The sequence below is a fragment of the Eptatretus burgeri genome, chromosome 8 (assembly GCF_056783735.1).
Source record: "Eptatretus burgeri isolate ZD-2024b chromosome 8, Ebu_testis_v1, whole genome shotgun sequence".
In the NCBI taxonomy this organism is placed as follows: Eukaryota; Metazoa; Chordata; class Myxini; order Myxiniformes; family Myxinidae; genus Eptatretus; species Eptatretus burgeri.
In genome coordinates this window covers 82134024-82157542 of record NC_140968.1, presented here as the reverse complement: position 1 = coordinate 82157542, position 23519 = coordinate 82134024, and the positions used below count along the sequence as shown (strand labels likewise).

The 23519-nt window shown below is 41.9% G+C and overlaps 1 long non-coding RNA gene across 2 annotated transcripts in view; it reads left to right on the top strand.

Moving 5' to 3' along the window:
- Positions 1 to 19262, top strand: part of LOC147022158 (uncharacterized) — a 43507-nt gene extending 24245 nt beyond the window's left edge. For both annotated transcript variants that reach the window (XR_015060636.1, XR_015060635.1), the window contains exons 2-4: positions 17069 to 17212; positions 17791 to 17968; positions 19106 to 19262. This is a non-coding gene — a long non-coding RNA (uncharacterized LOC147022158). The remainder of the gene's footprint in view (positions 1 to 17068; positions 17213 to 17790; positions 17969 to 19105) is intronic.
- Positions 19263 to 23519: the final 4257 nt, after the last annotated feature.

The window sequence follows — 23519 nt, the reverse complement described above, 5'->3', positions numbered from 1 at the left end:
GACAGAGATAGAGACAGACTGACAGAGAGAGACAGAGACAGACTGACAGACTGACAGAGAGAGAGACTGACAGAGAGAGAGACTGACAGAGACACACAGTCAGAGAGAGAGAGACTGACAGAGACACACAGTCAGAGAGAGAGAGAGAGAGAGAGAGAGAGAGAGAGAGAGAGAGAGAGAGAGAGAGAGAGAGAGAGAGAGAGAGAGAGAGAGAGAGGTCTTGCATAACAAACATGTGCATGACAAAGTTATTCAGGAAGAATATACAAGGGACATATCAATGTGTTCGCTTCATGAAAACGATATTCGAAAATATTTGAAGGCAACATCCTCTGAACATGTCGCCAAGCAATATCACCAGTTCTTTTCACCGTTGGTCAAATATACATCGCGGACCATTGTGGATGAGAGGGAAACTCCGAAAGCAATTTCTCTGTCCATCGAGCCCCAAATGAAGCTGATTCTAAGGAAGAAACCCGAATTGCAATACAGAGCTGATACAATTTTTTCTTATCATTGCCAGAATGTATAGAGGAAGATAAACCTACAATTATTGGGGAATCATTAACAAGAGAGTTGAAGTTCACATAAATTTGTGGAGGTTTTGGCAGTACATGGTGTTCTGGAGAGTTACCAGTGTTGGCAATGAAGTCCAAGTCAGGATGCTGAAAACTACACAATATTTCTTGTATAACCTGGGCTACACTTCTCTAAGATCGAATGCCAGTCTTTACACAAATATTTCCTACAGGGAACTAACTGTTTCAATTAGTCTTGAAGACCCCGAATTGCGCTCACATCAGCACAAAAAAAACTTAGTTAAGAGGCACATGAGCGAGGGATTACAGTAAAGAGGGAATTGTAAAGTAAGTGTTTATGGAGGAAGCTTTCCTTGCCATAATTCTCAATCTTACAGCTTAAATTTCAGCATGAACTGCCAGGAGTGCAAAGCATCTTGGTAAAAGTGAGGGAGCCAGGATATATCTGCATGTTTTAGGTTTTCATAAAAAAGTATGCGGTTATAACTGAGCATGCCAGCTTGCTTCAATAAACAACGTGCCGTCAATCCCAATACAACCGCAAGGCCCCAATAGTGTAGTAGATAGTAGAAAAATCGTGCAAATTATGATACAAGCATCAAATTTGGCATTTCTGTTCTGCAGGGCTTTCTGATCAAATCTGCCCCGTTGGCCATTTGAAAATCCAAATTTTGAAAAATTTGAAAGAAAAAAAAAGTTCAAAAAAATTTGAAGTCCCAGCTGGCTGAAATTCTTGAAGTGCAAGTGAACATCCCAGACAGAGAACCAAGGGGATATGCAGTCATCATTGATGGCTCGGCACTTATCTATGCCCTACCTCCACGCACTTCAAAGATATTTGATGACTATGCTGAAGAAGACATCATCCCAAAGGTGGAATCCTCTGGTGCCAGGTACGAGAGGGTGGACGTAGTGTTTGATGTGTACAAGAATTCAAGTCTGAAGTCCGAGGCAAGGTCGAAAAGGGGGCAAGGAATCAGAATAAGAGTGAATGGAACCAGTAAGACCCCAAGTTACTGGAGAAGCTTTCTTCGAGATGACAGCAACAAGACTGAGCTGTTTCACTTCCTTGCGGAAAAGATGTGTGAAGCACAGACGACAAGCACAGTCATTGTCACAAAAGGAGAAGATGCCATTAGCAACACAAGGAAGTCACTGGATGCTGTGTCTCCATGTTGACATGAAGAAGCTGGCACTCGAATATTTGTACACCAGGGATGCAATGAAGGATGGTAGCAAGTCCATTATCATTAAGGCTAATGACACGGACATACGAGTCGTAGCAATATCTGTACTGCCATCCTTACAGGAACTAGGTCTTGAGAACATGTGGATTGCCTTTGGCCAAGGAGCCAAGGTGTGATGGATTCCAGTCCATGAGGTAGTTTCTGCAATCGGACCTGAGAAAGCTCGAGGGATCCCATACTTTCATGCGTTCACTGGATGTGATGTCATGTCTGCCTTCCGCGGTAAAGGGAAGAAAACTGCATGGCAGACTTGGAACGTCTTTGATGATGTTTCTGAAACATTCACCAATCTCAGCCAGCATCCAACATTGATTCGTGATCTTGACTTTTTTGAAGTTTTTTTTTTTTTTTTCAAAATTTGGATTTTCAAATGGCCAATCAGGCAGATTTGATTAGAATCCCCTGGAGAACAAATGTGCCAAATTTGATGCTTGTATCATCATTTGCACGATTCCTCTCAAAAATTGCTGTTATCTGCTCCACTACAAGAAAAAAGAAGCGGTGAGCCACAAATAGGTGGAGGGTCATCACTCGAAAAGTAATGTTTACTGGATTTATTAGCAATTGTGTGTGTCATTGGTTGTTATCTCCATATGTGTGTTTCAGAAGGTGGAATGGAGTCCTCCCAGGTCTCGAAGTATACCCCTCCATTTCAGTAAGGGATAATGATTTATGGGCCAATTTGTGAAGTTTTCTTGTTTTCAAACTTTTGTTCTAAGGGCTCTTTTGAGTATCGTCACAAAGCCATGGAGAGCTTCTAACTGCACTTTGTTTGTGGTAATGTTCCCAGTGATGGTTTGTTGGATCTTTGTGAGGTTCTTATTTATCATTCCCATTGCTCCAATTATCACAGGTACAATTTCAGCATTATTCACTTTCCAAGATCTTTTCACTTCATTTTTGAGATCTTGGTATTTGGTTATTTTCTTGATTTCTGCATTGTTTAGGCCATGGGTTTTCTGGGATATTGAAGTTTTTGCAGATGTGCCAGTGGATTACTCTACTAAACTTGTTGTGCCTTTGTGTGTACAGTTGTTCTTACATGAGATTTTTACATCCTCATTGGAGGTGGCTCGTACTTCTGTTTTTACCTTGCAGTACCTACACCTGTCCTATGGAATCAGTTCTGGCATTGTCTAAAAGCCATTTGTGCAGTGCCCCTGGTCTTGGGCATTAATAATGATTCGTTCTTCAGGCCAGATCATCTTACAATTTGAGTTTTCATCATCAAACTTTCAACAAATCTTTATTATAAGAATATGGAGAACATAATTAACAAGAGCGAGAATTGCTTTGCAATACATGTTCCCAACCAGTCACAATGAATGTTCGGATGATTAAAAAAAAAAGATTTGTGTTTAACACACGCTCGAGCCGAAATCAGAATCAAAATGAAGAAGAAGAAGAAAACGAAAAAGAAACAAAATCAACAACCTGTAACCCACCATATTTGGGTCTATTTGGCAAAATAAAAGGAATAACAATTTTCATTTACTGATATCTTTTGTAGACTAGAAATCAATAATTTACCATTTGAGCCTCAGTGTGTCTGTGCAGGCCATAACATTTGTTTAAAATCTGAGCTTTTGGCATAAAATTTTCAAGAAACCTTTGTTATGAAAAACACTATTTTATCTCTTCTTTTTTGGTGTTTTCAACGAGTTGAGTTTCAGTGCAAGCGGATGTGTTCAGGCTTTTCATTTTGAGATACTTTCCAGTTTTTACTGTATTCAAAATCCAGAATAATTGTAGTTTTAAGTTTATGGATTTAGAATTGGAGAGAAGTTTGAGTTAGAATTGTTACTAAAGGTCCTTCCTTTTATGTTGTTTTATTTATTTGCATTATAACTTTGTATAATAAATTTTGATTGATTTCTTCATTGAAAAACGTCAACAGAAATGGAAAATATTGCAGCCTGTTTAATAATGGCTTTATTTTCTAAGAATACCAGGCTGCACTACCATATATACATGATTGTTTCATTATGAATTGTCAATTATGAATAATTATTTTGCATTGCAATTGTGTTTCTTAAAATTTTTTCCATTTTAGCTGAATGTGGCAAAATGTGAAAGAAGATTGTTCTTTTCTCAGCTGAGCTTTCCATACCACTTGTGATCCATTTAGCTGAGCTCTCTGTGGACAAATTTTGTGAAGGTCATGGGATTGGAATCAACATATGGAAAAGCTATCACAGCTCCACATTCGACAAGGGTTCCTTCTTTAGGCTTCAGTTTGTTCTGCTCCGGAACTGTGCTGGCCACTCACTTGATATTTTGCTTTGTTGATGACATTAGTCAGTAACATCTTTCTACAAATCAGTGATGTAGTTAGTGAAATCTGGGAGGTTAAATCATCTTGGACTGATTAAATGATAAATAATCAAAAGCTGGACCACTTTCATTGTCGACTTAGAAAACAATTGGTTTCCGTCTGAACAAGCAGATGTGTACAACAGGAATAAGTTCAGGGCAGTACCTTTGAGATCGGTATTTGTTTTCAACATAATTCAGACTTTTGTTTCCAATGAAACATAATTCAGATTTGGTATGAACTGTAGAATGTCAAAAGGAAATGCAAAAATTTCAAGTAGCAACTTCAGTTCCTCAAAATTACTTTATTTTCTTTATTTTTACTTTACTTTATCAAAAAAGCGAACAAACAAACGAAGCTCCACTCCTTCAATTTGGATAAACAAAGAAGGACCAGACTGAGCCTCGGACAGTGTTTCATTTGCTCTCCATGAACTTCCTCGAGGCAAAACTCCAACTTTCACTCCTGCCCAAGCCACGGCCACATGCGTGTGAAAGAAATCTTTAGGGTAACAAGGTCATTGCGGCTTTTGTGGTTCTATTTGTTCAAACCTCGTCACTGGCATGGTCCAGTACTGGATGTACATGATTGGTGATGCAAGCTTTTCTCTGCTCATATGCTTATGATTTTCTTCTTAACTGGTTCTCTAAGAGATGTGTGTGTGTGTGTGTGTGTGTGTGTGTGTGTGTGTGTGTGTGTGTGTGTGTGTGTGTGTGTGTGTGTGTGTGTGTGTGTGTGTGTGTGTGTGTGTGTGTGTGTACATGTTGTTTTCTGTGTGTGTTTTGCTCAAAGAACTTGTTAAAAAACTCAGGAAGGCTTGAAAAACTCAGACCCCACACCCCCCCCCCCCCCAATAAACTTTAAAATCGCAGAGAAGCATTTGAAAAACTTGTACAAAAACAAATATAAACTTTTCAAACGAATCTATATATAATACAGCAAGGGTTTGTGATTATGTATGTATGTACACTGATGAGCCAAAACATTATGACCACCTGCCTAATATGCTGTTGCTCCTTCGTGTGCCACCAAAACAGCGCCGACCCACTGATGCATGGACTCTACAAGACCCCTGAAAGTGTTCTGTGGTATCTGGCACCAAAACATTAGCAGCATATCCTTCAAGTCCTGTAAGTTGTGAGGTGGAGCCGCCATGGATCATACTTGTTGGTCCAGCACATCCTATAGTTGCTCTATCGGATTGAGATCTGGAGAATTTGGAGGTCAGGGCAACACCGTGAACACTTCATCATGTTTCTCAAATCATTCCCGAACAATGTGTGCAGTGTGGCAGGGTGCATTATCCTGCTAAAAGTGGCCACTGCCATCTGGGAATACCATTGCCATGAAGGAGTGTACCTGGTCTGCAACGATGTTGAGGAAGGTGACATGTGTCAAATTGACATCCACATGAATGGCCGGACCCAGGGTTTCCCAGCAGAACATTGTCCAGAGCATCACACTCCCTTCACCGGCTTGTCATCTTCCCACAGTGCATCCTGGTGCCATCACTTCCCCAGGTAAATAGCGCACATGTACATGGCCATCTACGTGATCTAAAAGAAAACAGGACTCATCGGACCAGGCGACCTTCTTCCACTGCTCCGAGGTCAAGTTCCGATGCTCACATGCCCATTGTAGGTGCTTTCGACGGTAGACAGGGGTCATCATGGGCACTCTGACCGGTCTGCGGCTGCGCAGCCGCATACGCAGCAGGGTGCGATGCACTGTGGATTGTGACACATTCCTCCCGTAACCACCATTAAAATTTTCTGTGACTTGTGCCACAGTAGACCTTCTGTCGGTTTGGACCAGATGGGATAGCCTCCATTGCCCTCGCGCATCGATGAGACTTGGGCGCCCAACACCCTGTCACCAGTTTGTGGTTTGTCCCTCCTCAGACCACTGTCGGTAGGTACTCACCACTGCTGACCGGGAGTACCCCACAAGCCTTGCCGTTTCAGAGATGCTCTGACCCAGTCGTCTGGCCATAACAATTTGGCCCTTGTCAAAGTCGCTCAGGTCTTTACTCCTGCCCATTTCTCCTGCATCCAACACATCAACTGCAAGAACTGACTGTTCACTTGCTGCCTAATATATCCCACCCCTTGACAGGTGCCATTGAAACAAGATAATCAATGTTATTCACTTCACCTGTCAGTGGTCATAATGTTTTGGCTCATCAGTGTATGTATGTATGATGTATGATGTATGTATGTTCTTCACCCATTGGTTGGACAGCTGACTTGATGCCACCCCCAATTGTAACTTGTAAACTGAAATACTTAACCTAAAGTGCCTAGAGGACCCAAAAGACCAACACTCCAACCCCCCCCCCCACCACCCCATTGTTTGTCGTGCTACTCCTTCTACAGTTGTGGGCCGATTACATTCAGACTTGCTACATATGATCAGCATGACCCCAATTAATGTATGGGGGTGTTTTGTACATTTGCCGGAGTGCTTGTGGGGAGGGCTGGGGAATGTAAATTCTCGATGTAAATGTGTATCATGTCACGCCGTCTCCTGGCAGGGTGGGTATGATAAGTCTCCACTATTTACAGTGCAGTATTCAGTGCGGAGGTAACAGATAACAAGACATTGCATATGGTACTGTACATGCTTGTGAGCCAAGGTGGTGTGCGTTTCTGTCTTCACTTTTGCTGATGCCTCACCAACAAGTGATGAAACCAATCCGGCAGCTGAGGGGGGCATGTAGCATTGGGTTTCTCATGTACGTACTACTTGTGAAAGTATACAACTGTGGAGGAACTCAGGTAGAGTTTGAAACAGCAAAGGGCTTACTTGTGAAAGGGCTTACTTACTACTTGTGAAAGTATACAACTGTGGAGGAACTCAGGTAGAGTTTGAAACAGCAAAGGGCTTACCTTTGCTATGTGTCGCTTTTCTTGGTTGCTTTATGCAGCTTTATTCGGCGATAAGAGCACGAGAAGAGTTAATTTATATCAACATACCCAGCTGGGGTAACTGATTTGGTAAGAGATTATTGGTTATTCCCTCAAATTACGGGTGAGAGACATGATTGTATCTTGTTGTTATGACTTACGAGGTAATGGTCTCAAGTGGCAGATGGACATTACTGCTTACAGATTGCACAGCTTCGGCTGATATGGGATGTGAACTGTGCTTTACTGCTTTACCAAGCTCGGAGGATTAACACAGTATTAATCCAACTCGGTTGCATGGTCACAGGTAAACTATGATGTGGTATGTTGTCCTGATGAGCTCTAATGGGTGAAACCATGGTCAGCGACTCCATAATTCTTTACTTGTGACCCCAACTCCTCAGTCTTTAAAACAGACTCGAGTGTGCGCTGCTGAAGCTATCCGGGCAGGAAGTGAAGCGGTCCAGATGTGCTCATAGCGTTTAATGCTCTGATGCAGTTATCAGGTCGGAAGGGCCTTGGTTTGGTGTGTGTGTGTGTGTGTGTGTGTGTGTGTGTGTGTGTGTGTGTGTGTGTGTGTGTGTGTGTGTGTGTGTGTGTGTGTGTGTGTGTGTGTGTGTGTGTGTGTGTGTGTGTGTGTGTGTGTATACACACACACACACACATGGAAGGGTTCACCAGATGAAGTGGATGTGAGGGTTCACCAGATTGTCTCTTCAGCAAGACATTGTGATAAAAGGAGGATTATTATTGTTGAAAGACATATTCCAAGTGCTTAACCATCTCCTGATTCAGTGAAGGTCTGCAGAGAGGAAGAGGCTGCTGCTTGCTCATCTGAACGATGAAAAATGATGAGAGTTTTCCAGATAATCAGAAAGATCACTGATGAAGATGAGGACAAGACTGGGCCCAAGACCTTTGAGCACTGCAGCATCAACACAGAGAAGACGTGAGGATCCTGTTGAGAGCTACTTGCTCACTGTGAGAGTGGAAGAAGTAAGGCCATGAGAGGAGGCTGCCTTGGGTGGAGTTCTATGGTATAAGGCCCGAAATTTATTTTCCGGGCAATGCAATTTCTTTGATGCAAACTACATCCATAAATTTCTGGAATGTTGACCATGTATTTGACCAACTGTGGGACATGTTGGAATGTCAATTACTCGCTTGACTGCATTGATGACAAAATTAAAATAACTTGGGACAAAATATAAACAGTAGTCTATCCTTATTACCCTCACTGAAGGAGAGCCTATTGCAATTGGGTCTGTTTGTTTGTTTGTTTGTCCTCACAGAACTTTAGTGTTTTTCTCCGCAACCGTTTATCAGATTGCGATGAAATTTTCACCTTCGGAGCGAATACTCATGGGGAATGTTGCAATTGTAATTATGATGTCATAGGTCATGTGGTTTGGCAGCCATGTTGGAAAAACTGAAAAGCTTGGGACTTCTGTATCTCTCTGTCTCTATCGAGTGTAGCCTGTGGCTGCTGGTTGCATCATTGGTTGGGACGTGGCTATGCCGCTGATGCAGTGTCCCCCTTACCAGTACACTGGTGCTCATTTTGCCGACCTCGGAAGGATGACGGGCTGAGTCAACCTCCTGGTGTATTTAATTCAGCGGCCAATGGGACTTGAACTCAGGACCCTAGGATCCCAAGCCGCCACCCTAACCACTAAGCCAACATCAGGCTTTCTGTATCTCTAAAACCACACAATTAGAAACTTGGCACATGGCAAGTCCTCCTCATGAGGAATAAGTGTGATTTTTTTTTATGATGTCATAGGTGCCTTTGTTTTGACGTCATAATTGCATATGTAGAACGCTACATCTGATCAGTATGAAAATTGTTGAGGGTCATCTAGGGATAAAATGGTCCAAAGAAAAGTTGATGATGTCGTCTGTCACGTGATTCGGCAGCCATATTGGTTTTGAAAAAAAATATCCTTCAAAGATCTTCTCTGAAGTGGCTGAACAGATCAAGGTGAAACTTTACACATATGACCACCTAACCATGAGGAACAAAAGGTTCACACATGATGTCATAGGTCACATGGTTTGGCAGCCATATTGGATTTACCCTAAAACCTATCTAAATCTTCTCCAGAATGGCTGGACAAATTGAGGGGAAACGTCACACAAATGTTCCCCAAGCCTTGGATGTACAAGTTTTTAAAGGAATAATTGATATGTCACATGGTTTGGCAGACATATTGGCTTGAAGAAAAATATTAATGTTTTCTCTGGAACTGATTAATCAATTAATGGGAATCTTTAGAATTATGATTTAGTAGTGATGGGGAATACGTGTTTTAAATTTCAACTTGTTGGGATGCATGGCCTGGCAGGCAGAATTATTTAATTTTTGATCTGGATTATTTTAGTTATTTTATTTTATTTTGAATCAGGCTCACTTGGCTGTAGTTGGATGGGTTTGAGAGTGGAGGAGTGGTAGCTGAAATGTGAATCCTATCCCGGTTCCTCATGATGACTTCATCTTTGCTTTTTGCTTGTTCAGGTTCCTTCTGCTGACTCCAATGCAGGACTGACTGTACCTGTTTGGTCTTCCATTTGATTTCAATTGAATTTATTTTAATCCCATTCTAAATTCAATTGAATAATAATAAAAAAAACGTCATGGGTCAGGGTCAGGTGTCCAATGAAAGCGGGGTTGCATCAAAGCAGGACGTCTTTGTATCCGGTCATCACTGCCAGCAGTTATAAAGTAACAGTTCTAGTTATGCTTTTATTGTTACATAACACACCTCTACACAAACACCACATGAAACAAGTCCTGGCAAGGTTCTGCAATCTCTGATTGCTCTTTTTCTTGTTTTAATTTGGGTTTTAGAGATGGCTGGTTGGTATTAGGATTTCTTCTCACCTGATACCCCTTATATTTGGTGTAGAATTTAAAGGAAAGAAACTACACCAGCACATGCACACCACCCATCAATTGGACATATTTCACCAATGGACCTCAATAGCGATTCTGTCAGATCAGCGTCCATGTAATCTTCCTATTTCTTCCCGTGTCAAACAAAAAAGGTGGTTGAATTCCCGTCTGAAAGATCTGCTGGATTAGGTTATGGGAAGGCTTTCCAATATATTCATCAATTACACACTAAGATTTGTGATACATTGGTCAATGCTATATTTTCATACGTGTCATGATTTTTGATAATCTCATTTTTAGGCATATGGAGAAAATCTGATACAACAGATGGCTGGGACCTATCACCAGTTTGGATGGATTGTATGTTTTTGTTTGTAGTGATAGTATGTTTTTGTTTTCAAAGTCAGTTTCTAATTTCTCTTGTCTGCCTGTTCTTGTCACCTTGTTTGTCAATTTGTGTCGCCCTTTCTGCTGGTCCATGCCATCTGATTTTGTCCCTGTGCAGCCTTGGATTGTATTTCATAAAACTTGGATGGGATGTGACAAGGCACTTATGGCTGAATGTCCATTTCTCTTTGGAGGAACATCTTCTCTTGAAAAAGCATTGAGAGTTTGGAAACATTCGATGAAACTCTGTGCTTGAAGCTATTATATTTTGGGTGGGGAACATTTTATCCAAAACATGTGGTCAGTTAGGAGGGAAGAAGAGAGATCACAGCGGTGTCTATGAAATGGGTGAGTGCAGACCAGAGAGTAGAGAGGTATTAGAAATGGGGAAGGGGGAGTGGGTGGCATAAGAAACTCGCGTGTGCTGAATGTCAAGGCACAAATGAAATGCGTAATGAATGCAACACCATCAGCCTGATACACTTCGGTGCTTCTTTTGCACGCTTTCATTCCCCTGTGTATGTGAAGGCCATTGCACAGTAGATGGTCCTCTCCATACAATATCACTATTGGTAAAATCCGTCAGAAAAATTAAAAGATGCAGAGTAAGTAATTTTTTCGTATAGGATGTGGGAAATTACAAGTGAATAAATCATGGTTCCAAACATTGGTCTGTGTCGACAACAATACAACATAAATAATCCAATAAACATCACTGGAGATGATGCTTATCATCTAAAGCACAAGGGCCAGCTGCACCTGAAGCTTGCGGGCCAATCAAGCAGGTGCAGGGAATGAACAATGTATGTTGTTTTTGGATTTATTCTTACTTATAGATCGATGCTGAGGATACAACATCAAATCATTACCCCAGGCACAAAGCGACAAGTGGGGTTAAGCAAATCGGTTCACTCTGTCTCTCTCTCTCTTGCTGTCTGTCTGTCTGTCTACCAATGTCAGTCTATAAATGAGGAACTACTTGATTTCAATTGAATTTTCTATTTTTAAAACTGTAGAACGTGAATCAGAACATGAATCTGAACAAGAACCTGCAGCTTAGCAGTACTTTGGCTCTGAATTTGTCAAATTCTATGGAATCTTGGCCTGATCGTGCACGTGCAGAAAGGTGTGAGGTAATTGTTTTAGCCTATCTGGCAGTCAAACAAAGTTGAAAATCATTCCACACAGAAAACGTACTGGTTTTTAGAGACGTCACAGAGGACACAAACAACAGGCACAAATTACTCATTCAAAGTGTTAAATATGGTGGTGTAAAAGACAGTGCATCACTGGCAGTAAACTTCCAAATTATGTTTTTTTTTCTACAACCTTTAAAACTTTTATTTTATTTCAATTGAATTATACAGTTGAACACTGCAGAACACAAATTGCCTTGTTGGTACTTCCAAAATCCTCCAGTTTAGTAGTACTTCGAAAAAAATTATTACGTCATTTTACGCCATTTCGACCAATCAAATTTGTCACTCGTGCTCTCAGGTGGGGCAATATCATGATTCAGACAAAATCCCGCCTCGCAGGAAATGTAGATTGTGCTTGGAAACGCAAAGAAAGAGTTTAAAAGACCCTGCCCATGTACTTTTTCTCAAGACTGTACGGAGTAAGGTTTTCGATGAACTTTCTAGTTAATTATATTTTTCAGACATCACTCTCACAACAACTCGCAAGGATGTATTAGGACATAGTATTATAGAGTGCATCATAATATGGAATTCATGGCTTGAAAAAGGATATATTTCAATGTATGCAATGCAAACAAAACCACCCAGCATTACGTCTCATAAAATATAGTCAAATAAAACTACATACAAGATGCAACAATGCCTTATCAGGTTTATTATTATTATTATAATAAAAAAATTTATTAGTATTATTTATCATTTGCTTTGGAAGTTATCGGTGATGTGCCTTTTTGTGGCAGAAACATTTTCTCGCCAATAACAGGATGCATTAGGGCATTAATAATAATCATCAAAAAGCCTGAAGAACAGGAAGTGTCAGCAGGTCGTTATTGAGACAGGAACCAATGGTGATTTGGCAATATCTCTGGGATTAAATCCTGAAGTGTAATATGTACTGAGACTGCTGCCTTTCATCAATTCCAACTCTTACAATGTTGTTCAATATTATTGCATAACGAGGTATTTTTACCAATCACTTTGCTCATGGATATCATCCATAGACGGAATTTTGTACTTCACAAACCTTCTGTTCTATTCAGCCTATAATTTGTCTGAGATCATCTTCCATCTGCTTGAAAGTCAGCTAACATCGACTTTGTCAACCATCCTTGCTGCTTAAATATGGTGCAAGTAAAATTCACTTCTGCTTTGTTGTGAAGCTCAGTGTTGTTTCCTTTGGTTTGAACCTCTGCATAAAAATGAGTGAACCGAAACATTTTGAAAATTTCAAATTATTCTCACTCAGTTTTCAACATCACCATAATGTATATTGTTAGGTTTTTTTTTTTTTTAATCTTTTTTTTTTTTAAACACAACATGATGACGACGATGTTGATGATGATGATGGAAAATACTGGCTATCACCGGGTGGCGCTATACGATACACATTTGCTTCGAGAAAATTGGGGTCTTTCCCCCACCTGGAACCCCCTCTCCCAGATAGCCTACCCCGACAGAAACCATACTCGGGGTACCCTGAGACAACATGCAAAATTTTGGTTGGATTTGGTTTTCAGTAGTTTTTTTTAGTTTTTGAAGCATGTACAGTACTGTAAAAACCAATAAATAAACAAATATACAAATTCACTTTTATCGTATAGATTACTGTGTCCAACAACTAAACTATATCATATTGCCATTACTAACTATATGATAGCAACATGAGTTACTTTTAATTTCAATCCTGCCAATATGATTGTTTTTGATTGCCTATCATTCTATTGCAGGCCAGCAGGATAGCTTAGTAAAATCCAGAATTTTGTTTTACAAATGTGCCCAAGTGTCATCGATACAAATTTTTCATACGTCGACATACGCTGGCTAAAACGTCAAGGTGTGACAGGGCATGACGGTGATGTTGACACTTCGATGTCTAGTGCAGTTATGGTTTGAATCGTCGAGCGGCAGCCTTTTAATAGGCTACGCCACGTGATCGTCGGCGATATGCTGCCGCGCTCTGCATAAGTTAGACTATCGTTGGGCATAGGTTGTGAACGCCGACAACACACTAAGCATTCGTTGGTATAAGATATCTATAAGTTATTAAAACGTTCTGTGTACGTTACTAATACGTTATGCATACGTCCAACTCGTTATGAATATGCCCAAAACTGAAAAAAACATCAATAGTTCAGCGTACGCCAGCGTTTTACATACATTTTGATACGTTTCCATACGCTGGCTAAAACGTCAAGGTGTGACAGGGCCCTCATAGGTTAGAAATAAGTTTCGGGTATGCTAAACATTACCTCGACGTGTTTCGACTTATGAGTAACTTACAAGTAACGTGTGTCGACATGTGTCAACGATCGCATAACATGCCTACAACTTATGGCTAACGTATGCGGAACATGTGAGTCATACACAGGCTTATGTTTTAAAATTTTGAGCATGCTTAAAATTTGTCGACGAGCTCGGCATACAACGACGTATGCCAGCATGCTCTTAACGTATACAAAACTTACCCATAACGTATTCGACGTGTGCCAGCGTTTTAGACACGTTTTTCATACATCGGCATACGCTGGCTAAATCGTCAAGGTGCGACAGGGCCTTTAGAAGTGCAGTCAGTACATTTACCTTTTAGCTGTTTTGTGTGGGCTTGAATCTCCATCACTCTGGTGTTTCGAATGGAGATTGGTGCATCAGTGTGGTGCTGTTCATTAGAAGGATATCAATTCTGTCAGTATTGGTGGTTGGTGGACATTAAAGATCCCATGGTGTCTTTTGCCAAGAGGAGGCGAATTGTCCTCATGAGCCCACACAAATTCCTTCCACTTAGTCTAGTACCATGCGAGAGAGTGTAAATCTGTCCAGTGTTAGTTCTGTCACCTTGAAACGTTTCTCGAACTTGTCGTGAATGCCCAAAAGCTGTTAAAGAGTATGGTCCTCCATTATCATCCTTTTGTTTGCAGAAGTTTTGTTCGAGCTTCTTCTTCCTCTTTGTATGCAGCACATGGAAGAGGGTGACATCGCAGCTGCGGCACTGATGCAGTGCCCCCTGTCGGTTACAGTAGAAATTTGTAATTTGTTTTGAGTGCTCTTGATCGCTCGCCTTCTCTTTGCTAAAGACAACGTGACATCTTGAACATCCACCAACTAATACTGGTGGCTGACTTGATGCCCAGTTTAATGCCCAGCTGAGGGATGGCACACACCTTGATTAGTTGCCTTTCCTGATATGATTTAAAAAAAAAATCTCATGGAATTTTGCTCATAGAATAACCAGAGCAAGGAGAGCTGTGACGAGTGATATGGAAGAGGAGGAGCACAACAATTTGGAAGAGGATGGTGGGAGGAAGATGATATATAAATTCGAGTGTGATAAGGATGAGGATGGTAAGGACATTAAGGGAGTGGGGGGGGGTGATTACGGTTGGTGGCGGAAGGCTGGTGACAGAGAGGGGGGACAGTATTGAAGCTGTGGGAGGGGTATTTCAAAGAGCTGTTGAATTGGGAAGGAAACAATGGTGAGTTGGATCTACCATGTTATGTCGAGGGGAAAGTGTAGTTAATGATCACAGAGGAGGAGGTGTGGACGGCATTGAAAAGGACGAAGAAGGGCAGAGCACCAGACATTGAGTCAGAGTCAGTTGTACGAAGTGAATGTATGTATGAAAGAGGATTCAATCCCGGAGGAGTGGAGGAAAGGGTTAATTGTCCCAATATGAAAGGGAAAGGGTGATGTTCAAGATCCGGGGAAGTACAGAGGCTCCTAAGTCAAGTCATGAAGGTGCTGGAGAGGATTCTGCATGGGAGGGTTAGGAAGAGTGTGGAGATGCAGATCGAAGAAGAGCAGCAGGGTTTAGAAATAGTAGGGGGGTGACAGATGTGATGTTCACACTGAGAAAGTTGGTGGAGAAGAGTTTGAAGGTGCAAGGTTAAATGGCATTGGGACCTTGAAAAGGCCTATGACACTGTCCTGAGAGATGGTGATGGTGACATTGAGATGGATGGGAGAAGTTAGGTTGGCGGAAGGGATGTACAAGGGAACGAAGGGAAGAGTTTTGGTTGGTCCTGGGATTCTGAAGAGTTAAGTGGGAACATTGCTTTGAGGCAGGGAAATGCTCTCAGCCCACTCATGTTTGTCATGATGATTGAGCTGCTAAGCAGGAAGGTGAGCTTAAGCGGTAGTATGGGGAGGATGCTACATGCAGACAATCTGGTTCTTGTGGTGGAGAATGGGCGGGAGATATATGAAGTGCTGGAGGAGTGGAAGGAGGCATTTGAGAAGCATGAGCTGAAGATGAGTATGGAGAAGACTGAGGTGATGTGGGTCAGGCAGCGGAGGAAATAAATGAATATCAGGTTAGAGGGGAAGGAGATCAGACAGGGAAATAGGTTTGAGTATCTGGGAGGATCAGTGACAGGTGATGGTAAGTTGGAGACAGAGGTGTGGAGGAGGATTCAGGTGGGTGCAAATGCATGGAGGAGGGTGGAGGGATTTTATGGCATACAGAAAGATATCAAGGAAATTGAAAGGGAAGGTTCTGATGTCGTGTGTAACGCCACCTACCTTTACGGTCTGAGGATGGTGGCACTGACAGAGAGACAATAACAGAGGTTGCAGGTTTACGAGAACGACTGGGTGAGGAGGATTGCAGGAGTGAAGAGGGTGGATAGAAGGAGGATGGATGAACTGAGTGAGGAGATTGTTGTGCAGATGAGCTTGACGGGGAGATTGGTGAAATGCCGGCTGAGATGGGCTGGACGCTTAGCGTGGATGGTGGAAGAGAGAATGGCAAAGAGAGCGGATAGGTTGAGGGAACAAGGTAGGAGGAAAACAGCTGCACCGTGGTTGAGATGGGAGGATTGTGTGAGGAGGGTTATGTTTAAGGTATGGGTGGTTGGAGAGTGGAGAGAGTTGGTTGAGGACAGACGGAGCTGGAGGAGTATCGTTTCCAAGGCAGGGCAGAAGTGTAGTGCATAACGGGAATAGGAGGAGAAGAAGAGTAACCCTGTATAAGTATAGCAGTGGATTTCAGTTTTTAAATTAGTTAATATCTCAGCTGCTATCCTTAATGGAGAGATTATCACAGGTAGATCAGGAATGCAGTACATATGGCATACATCAGCTCATGCAGGTGCTTCAAAGTAGATGTAATTGATTGGAAAATGTACTTTTTAAAACCTCCATTGGAGCACTGCTGTGATCCCTTGCTGAGTTACTTGAACTCATAATTGCAGGATAATTTTGTTCAGTACATTTATACAGCACCCCTTGAACCACTGGACACTCAAGTGTTCAAGCTATAACATGAAAAGGTTCGTTTGGTGAAAAGTTTTGTTGTTGAGGATTTTTTTTTTTTTGCATTATTTGCAAGTTTGAGGGCAGCACATTTACATCAACCATAAATAATGTGTAATGCAATTTCCCTTAAGGGACCATCTATTTATAATGTACTGCACCAACATGATGATGATGATGATGATGATGATGATACAATGCTCCCTCTCCGCACCCCTTTTTCTCCCCATCCCAAACCAGATGATCTATACATGCATCCTTGACTTCCACAGACTTCTATCCCTTGTCAACCTTTCTCTCTCTCATCACACCCTCTTCTCTTCCTTTTCTGACAGTTACTCCATGCGGCAGATTGCAGCCCGACTTTGATTCAGCAGGAGCTGAAAGCAAAACTCTGAGGAAGACATGCCAAACTGGTACTGTTCACAATAGAAGTGGCCAAGAAAGAAAACCCAAACTCTCCAAAAGTGTGATGTTAAGTACGTACCTCATGGTATATTCTCTACATTACAGAGGACGATTCACTAAAGATCTTGCGAATGAGCTAGCTGAAAGTACGGGTGTTAACCTTTCGAATGAGACTCAGTGGCATAATGGTTATCACGTGCTCTCTGAGTCTGGGAGGTTGTCATTTCAAATCCTGGCCCAGTCGTACCAAAGACTTTCAAAATGTGCTGCTTCCTTGCTTGATGCTCCGTATTTGAAAGGACACAACACGGACAAACAACCATATTTTGGCAATGCTAGCACAGATTTTGATGGGCCTAATGACCTATTCTTGTCCTACGTTAAAGTTCCTTTTTAGGGAACAATATACAGGTAGTGGACAAAAAAAAATGCAAATACCTGGGTAAATGAGACACCAAGTATATTGAAACAATAACTTCCACACAGGTGTGGCCCATGTGTTAATTAAGTAAATAATATCCCAGGATGCTTCGGGTCGTTTTTAAAAAAGATGCACAGGCCTGGTTGCTTCAAATTATGGATGTCATGACTGCAAGAGGAGACCTCAGTGATTTTGCAAGAGGGATGATTGTTTGTTTACGTTTGGCAGGAGCTTCAGTGACAAAGACATCTCAACTTGCTGATGTTTCACGGGCAATGCTGTCTGATGTGATGTCAACATGGAACTCTGCGAGAAAGACACAATCAGCAAAGGCCAACAGTGCGCAGAAGCACATCCTCCAGGATCGTGATATCTGTGCATTCATTTGAAGTGCAAGGCAAAGCAGGTGAGCAATTGCATATCAATTGACTGTAAATTTCAAGCTGAGGTGCAAGCGGCCAGTTTAATAAAAACTGCTGTACAACTGAGAATTCCACCTGCTGCTGAGAATTCCACAGAGCGGGATACCATAGTCGTGTTGCAGTGCACAAACAGCTCATCACACCTGGCAATGCACACATGCAAGTCCAGTGGTGCAAAGAGCACAGGCAATGGACTACTGAGCAGTGTAGAAATATGATATAGTCCGATGAATCATCCTTCACCATGTTCTCCACAAACGGATGAATGCATGTGTGGTGCCAATCTAAATAACTCTACAACCTTGAGTGATTGGTTCCAACAGTGAAGGGTTGTGGTGGTTCTGTAATGTCATAGGGCACATTTTCCTGGCATGGTTTGGGTGCAGTCATTCCCTTAGAAGGCACGGTCAATGCCAAGGATTACTTAAAGGTACTGATGATCATTTTCACCCCATGGTGCAGCATTTCCACCTATATTGGTGCACTGCTGGACTGAGATCAGTTGATTGTCCCTAAGGTTAATTGTAGATTGAATGTATCGTTACTCAGGTGCAGGCTCGTGAAGCCCTCTGTATGTGTCAGATTGATTGTAAGTCAAAACTTAGATACAGCTTCAACCAACATAGAAGGAGCTAAATGGAGGTCTTTTTCAAAATATGCAACTAAAGCACAGTTCCCATAGTGTGCTGCCTTTTTGGCTGCTGGTTGCATCATTGGTTAGGGGTGCGGCTATGCCGCTGATTACCAGTATATTGGTACTCATTTCACCAACCTTCGGAAGGACGAAAGGCTAAGTCAACCCCCTGGTGTTAAGTCAGTGGCCAACGGGGCTCGAACTCAGGACCCTCGGATCCCAAGCCTAACCCTAAACAAGAAGCCAACATCAGGCTACAAAGGCACAGTAATCAGCAAATAGTAATAGTTGTATAAGAACCTCATGGATTTTCTTTTTTGCTTTCAGCGGTGATGGATTGAAAAGTACCATGAAATCTCTTTGAATGTAAATACTCACACATAGGTTGCTTGTGGTAACTTTTAGCTTGGTTGCAAAGAACATACTAATTTGTGGTGACTCAAAAACACAGCCTTACTAAACTCCGTTCATTATTTGTACTTTTCAGACGATTCGCAGCCAACTCGGATGCAACCTTTCATTTCATCATGGAGAAGCCTCAACGTATAAAATTTGCAGAGGCACTTAAATTTGTGAAGCATGCTCCGAAGGCCTTTCTGGCCAACTGTGTTGAATGCCTTTGGAGGATCAGTAAAGGTTGAGTAAAGGGGTCGATGTTGTTCAATGCCTTTCTTTTGAACTTGCCTTTGGTTCAATAACATGTCAATAGTGCTGTGCTGTTCTTTCAAACTACACTAACTCTCTGGAAAGGCATCTTCAATAATATTATCGTGTCCACATCGATTAAGACCGATCGATGCTGGACAGATGGACCAAAGTGGCTTTTACTCCCTTGGACTGCGTTCAAACAATGGCGGCTTTGCATGTGCCGGAATAGCAAGAAGCGCATGAGGCTATTAACACTTTTAAAACCAACGGGTATATTTTCTGAACAAATAACAGGGAATGGTGATCATGAATGTGGAGCCAACAATGGGTTGAGGTGGGGAAGAAAGGGGGAACACATAACTGATAAATAATTATATTCAATGACAATAAAACCTATGGCGCCACACACCAGACTTGTTCACAGACGGGGAAAGGGAACAAGAACCAGGTGGGCTTTAGGTCTGCTCGTGGACAAGGATGGAGCAGGTCCATGGACAGGAGAGTTGAACAGGCGATGAGGAAGGTGACGAAACACCCGAGCAGGGTGGCAAAGACACACGAGCAGGAACCGGGTCCACTAAAGGCCCAGTCACACCTTGACGTTTTAGCCAGCTTATGCCGATTTTTGGAAAATTTGTCTAAAACGCTGGTACACGTCGCATACGTTATGGGTACGTTTTGATAACATTGAGAGCACGCTGAAAAACACTCCCATACGTCGTTGTACGCTGGCTTTAAACGTTGAACTTTTGGGTTTTCCTCGAATTTTTTCATGCTTGAAATTTTATGACGTATGCCGGCGTATGACTCACACGTTCCGCTACGCTGGCCATAAGTTGTAGGCACGTTATGCGATCGTTGACACACGTTGAAACACGTTACTTGGAAGTTACTCATAAGTCGAAACACGTCGAGGTGATGTTTAGCGTACCCGAAACTTATTTCTAACCTATGAGTAACGTTTTGTAAGCACGCTACATGAACATTGTTCACACTTTGCAACACGTTACTTGAAAGTACTACTACTAATACTACTACTACTACTACCAACATCGACATCAGTAAATTCTCTCCAACTACTACTACTACTACCAACATCGACATCAGTAAATTCTCTCCAACTACTACTACTACTAATAACATCGACATCACTAAATTCTCTCGAACTACTACTACTACTACTAGTACCAACATCGACATCACTAAATTCTCTCGAACTCCTATTAGTGATACTATTACTACTACTACGACTAACATCGACATCACTAAATTCTCTCGAACTACTACTACTACTAATAACATCGACATCACTAAATTCTCTCGAACTACTACTACTACTACTACTACTACTACTACTACTACTACTACTACTACTACTACTACTACTAACATCAACATCACTAAATTCTCTCGAACTACTACTGCTACTACTACTACTACTACTACTACTAACATCAACATCACTAAATTCTCTCGAACTACTACTACTACTACTACTACTACTGCTACTGCCACTGCTACTGCCACTGACATTGACATCTACTCAACATGGAGTCTGGAACACTGACGGGTTCCTCTTGTGAAACCCATTTGTATATACAAATTCTCCTAAACCCTGCCAATACACCATTATACGGTAGCTGTTATTTATGTGGTCGTCCAGAAGACGTCAATCAAATACGTCTACATACGCCAATGTGCGTTTGAGATACGTTACACATAGGTTCAAAGCACGCTACTCATTGGTTCAAAGCACGCTACTAATAGGTTCAAAGCACATTACTCGTAGGTTAAAAATTAAGTTTCGGGTATGCGAAACATTACCTCGACGTGTTTCGACTTATGAGTAACTTACAAGTAACATGTGGCCGACGTGTGTAAACGATTGCGGAGCATGCCGAGAACTTATGCCAGCGTATGCGGAACTTGTGAGCCATACGTCGAGAACGTCGTAAAGTTTTCAGCATGCTTGAAATTTCACGACGTACTAGACGTACCACGTAATATGCCAGCATACTTCATTGTTTTTCATCGTGCTCCTAACGTATTCACAACTTACCAATACCGTATTCGACGTGTCCCAGCGTTTTAGACACATTTTTCATAGGTCGGCATACGCTGGCTAAATCATCAAGGTGTGACTGCGATGTTGACACTTCCAATTTTCAGGCGGTTATGATTTAAATCTGCTTGCGGCAGGTTTTTAACAGAGTTCGTCGGCGATACGTGCAGCGCGCTATGACTAAGTTAAACTATCGTTGGGCATAGGTTGTGAACGCCGAAAACAGGCTAAGCATTCGTTGGTATAAGTTATCTTTAACACAACGAAACGTTCTGTGCCCGTTACTAATACGTTATGCATACGACCAACACGTTATGAATACGACCAAAACTTAAAAAAAAAAACCCTCAAAACTTCAGCGTAAGCCAACGTTTTACGTGCATTTTTATACGTTGCCATTCCTGGCTAAAACGTCAAGGTGTGACTGGGCCTTAAGCAAGCACAATGAATGTGGCAATGTCAAGAGTAGGAACAGGAGAAAGCAGGCAGGCAGACAACATGGGCAGAGCAACTGTTTCTTCTCCACACAATCTCCTTCTCTCCTTTTTGCGCCATCTAAATTCTCTCCAGAAACGATTCCAACTCTTTTGGCTCTCGCGCACTCTCGCGAGAGGTCCCAAAACTCCACCCTTCCAGAGGTGATCCATGGCTCTGCCCCCAGGAGGCGACTAAAAGCTCCACCTTCTCAGGAGTGATCCAAGCTCCGCTCCTCTCTCTCTTCCACCAGGGCTTCATCTCGGCCCCTCATCTGGTGGGAAATACAAGAGGTTATACATATAATTCTTTACCTTAAACCCCAACTATTTATTTTCCCCACCACCCTCCGTATGGTGCACAGCAAAACAGACAATTCTTGAGCTACATTTTCCAACTTCATCACATTGGGATGGGCTAATGACTCGTACATGGACCATACTGCTCGATACATTTCTATCTGTTCTCAGGTAATATTTATTCCCCCACCCGACAAACGTAACAATATTAATGAGTCGAAGGATCATGATTTTTAAAAATTTTTTTTTTATTAAAATTGAAGTTAATACCTGAACACTGTGCAGGGTATCGTGTTCTATGAACTCTCCAGTTGTGAAAGTGTTGCTTGCCATTGGTGCTCCATATTAACAACAGGTTCACCTTCTATGTCTTCCTCAGCAAAAGCACCATTCATTGAGGTCGATAGTTCAAGTTGGATGTACTGGATATATAGTTGTGCTGGTAGCTATCAATCTTCTTGAGTGGCTTTTCAGCTTTTGTGCATCGACGTGGACATATCCCGAGCACGAGTTTAGGTATGATGACACGGTGGCCAAACATTCTGTACGACCCGGTTCTGGTATTGTGAAAGTCCGATATCATGATGTCTTATTATGACGTATTCATTAAGGTTCCAACGTTTAGAATGAGGATGCATCTCAAATGTTTCACATTTATTAAATCATATAAAGAATGTTTTGTTCTGTTAATTGATGTTTGGAACATGGTAACAAAAGTAGACATCCATTTTTGTTCACTCCAATGAGATCATGAGATCATATTATGGATTTCCAAGTACTCATAACCTATTCGTCATCAACCATTGCATTGATTTCACCAAGGGATACAACTTTATCATATGGGTTTGTCTGCATGATGGAATTGTTCAGGTCAGAATAGAATGGTTCCTTCACTTCATTTGGGTTGGTCATCAGCAGAACATATGATGATGATTTCCAGAAAGTTCAATTTTGAGCTCGAAGCTTGTCAGAAATACCTCCTGGCAAGCTAACAAATTGCTTGCCAGCTATATTCTGATGGCAAAAGTTCTTTTCTTTCGCCTTCTGGCTTTCTGCTCTGACAAAATGTATAACCTCCAATGTCTTCCAAAAGTGTTCCTTTGCCAGCTGGTTTAGTTTCATGCAGTTTCATGCACAGTGATTGCAGGCCAACTTTCATGCAACGAAAGAGTGGACGAGTCAATGCCAGCAGCATGAACAAATTCCAAATTCCTTCCCTAACTTACAGGGGACACTGCATCAGCGGCACAGCCGTGCTCCCCAGCAATGATGCACACCAACAGCCACAGGCTGCACATGAAATGAAGGAAAAACCAACTGAAGGTGATGCCCAACCAGCCATGGCCTGCTTGTAAGACTAGAGAAAAATGGGTTTGCCATTATTTTCCTTGCCCTCCCCTAGTTGTCGTACAGCAGGC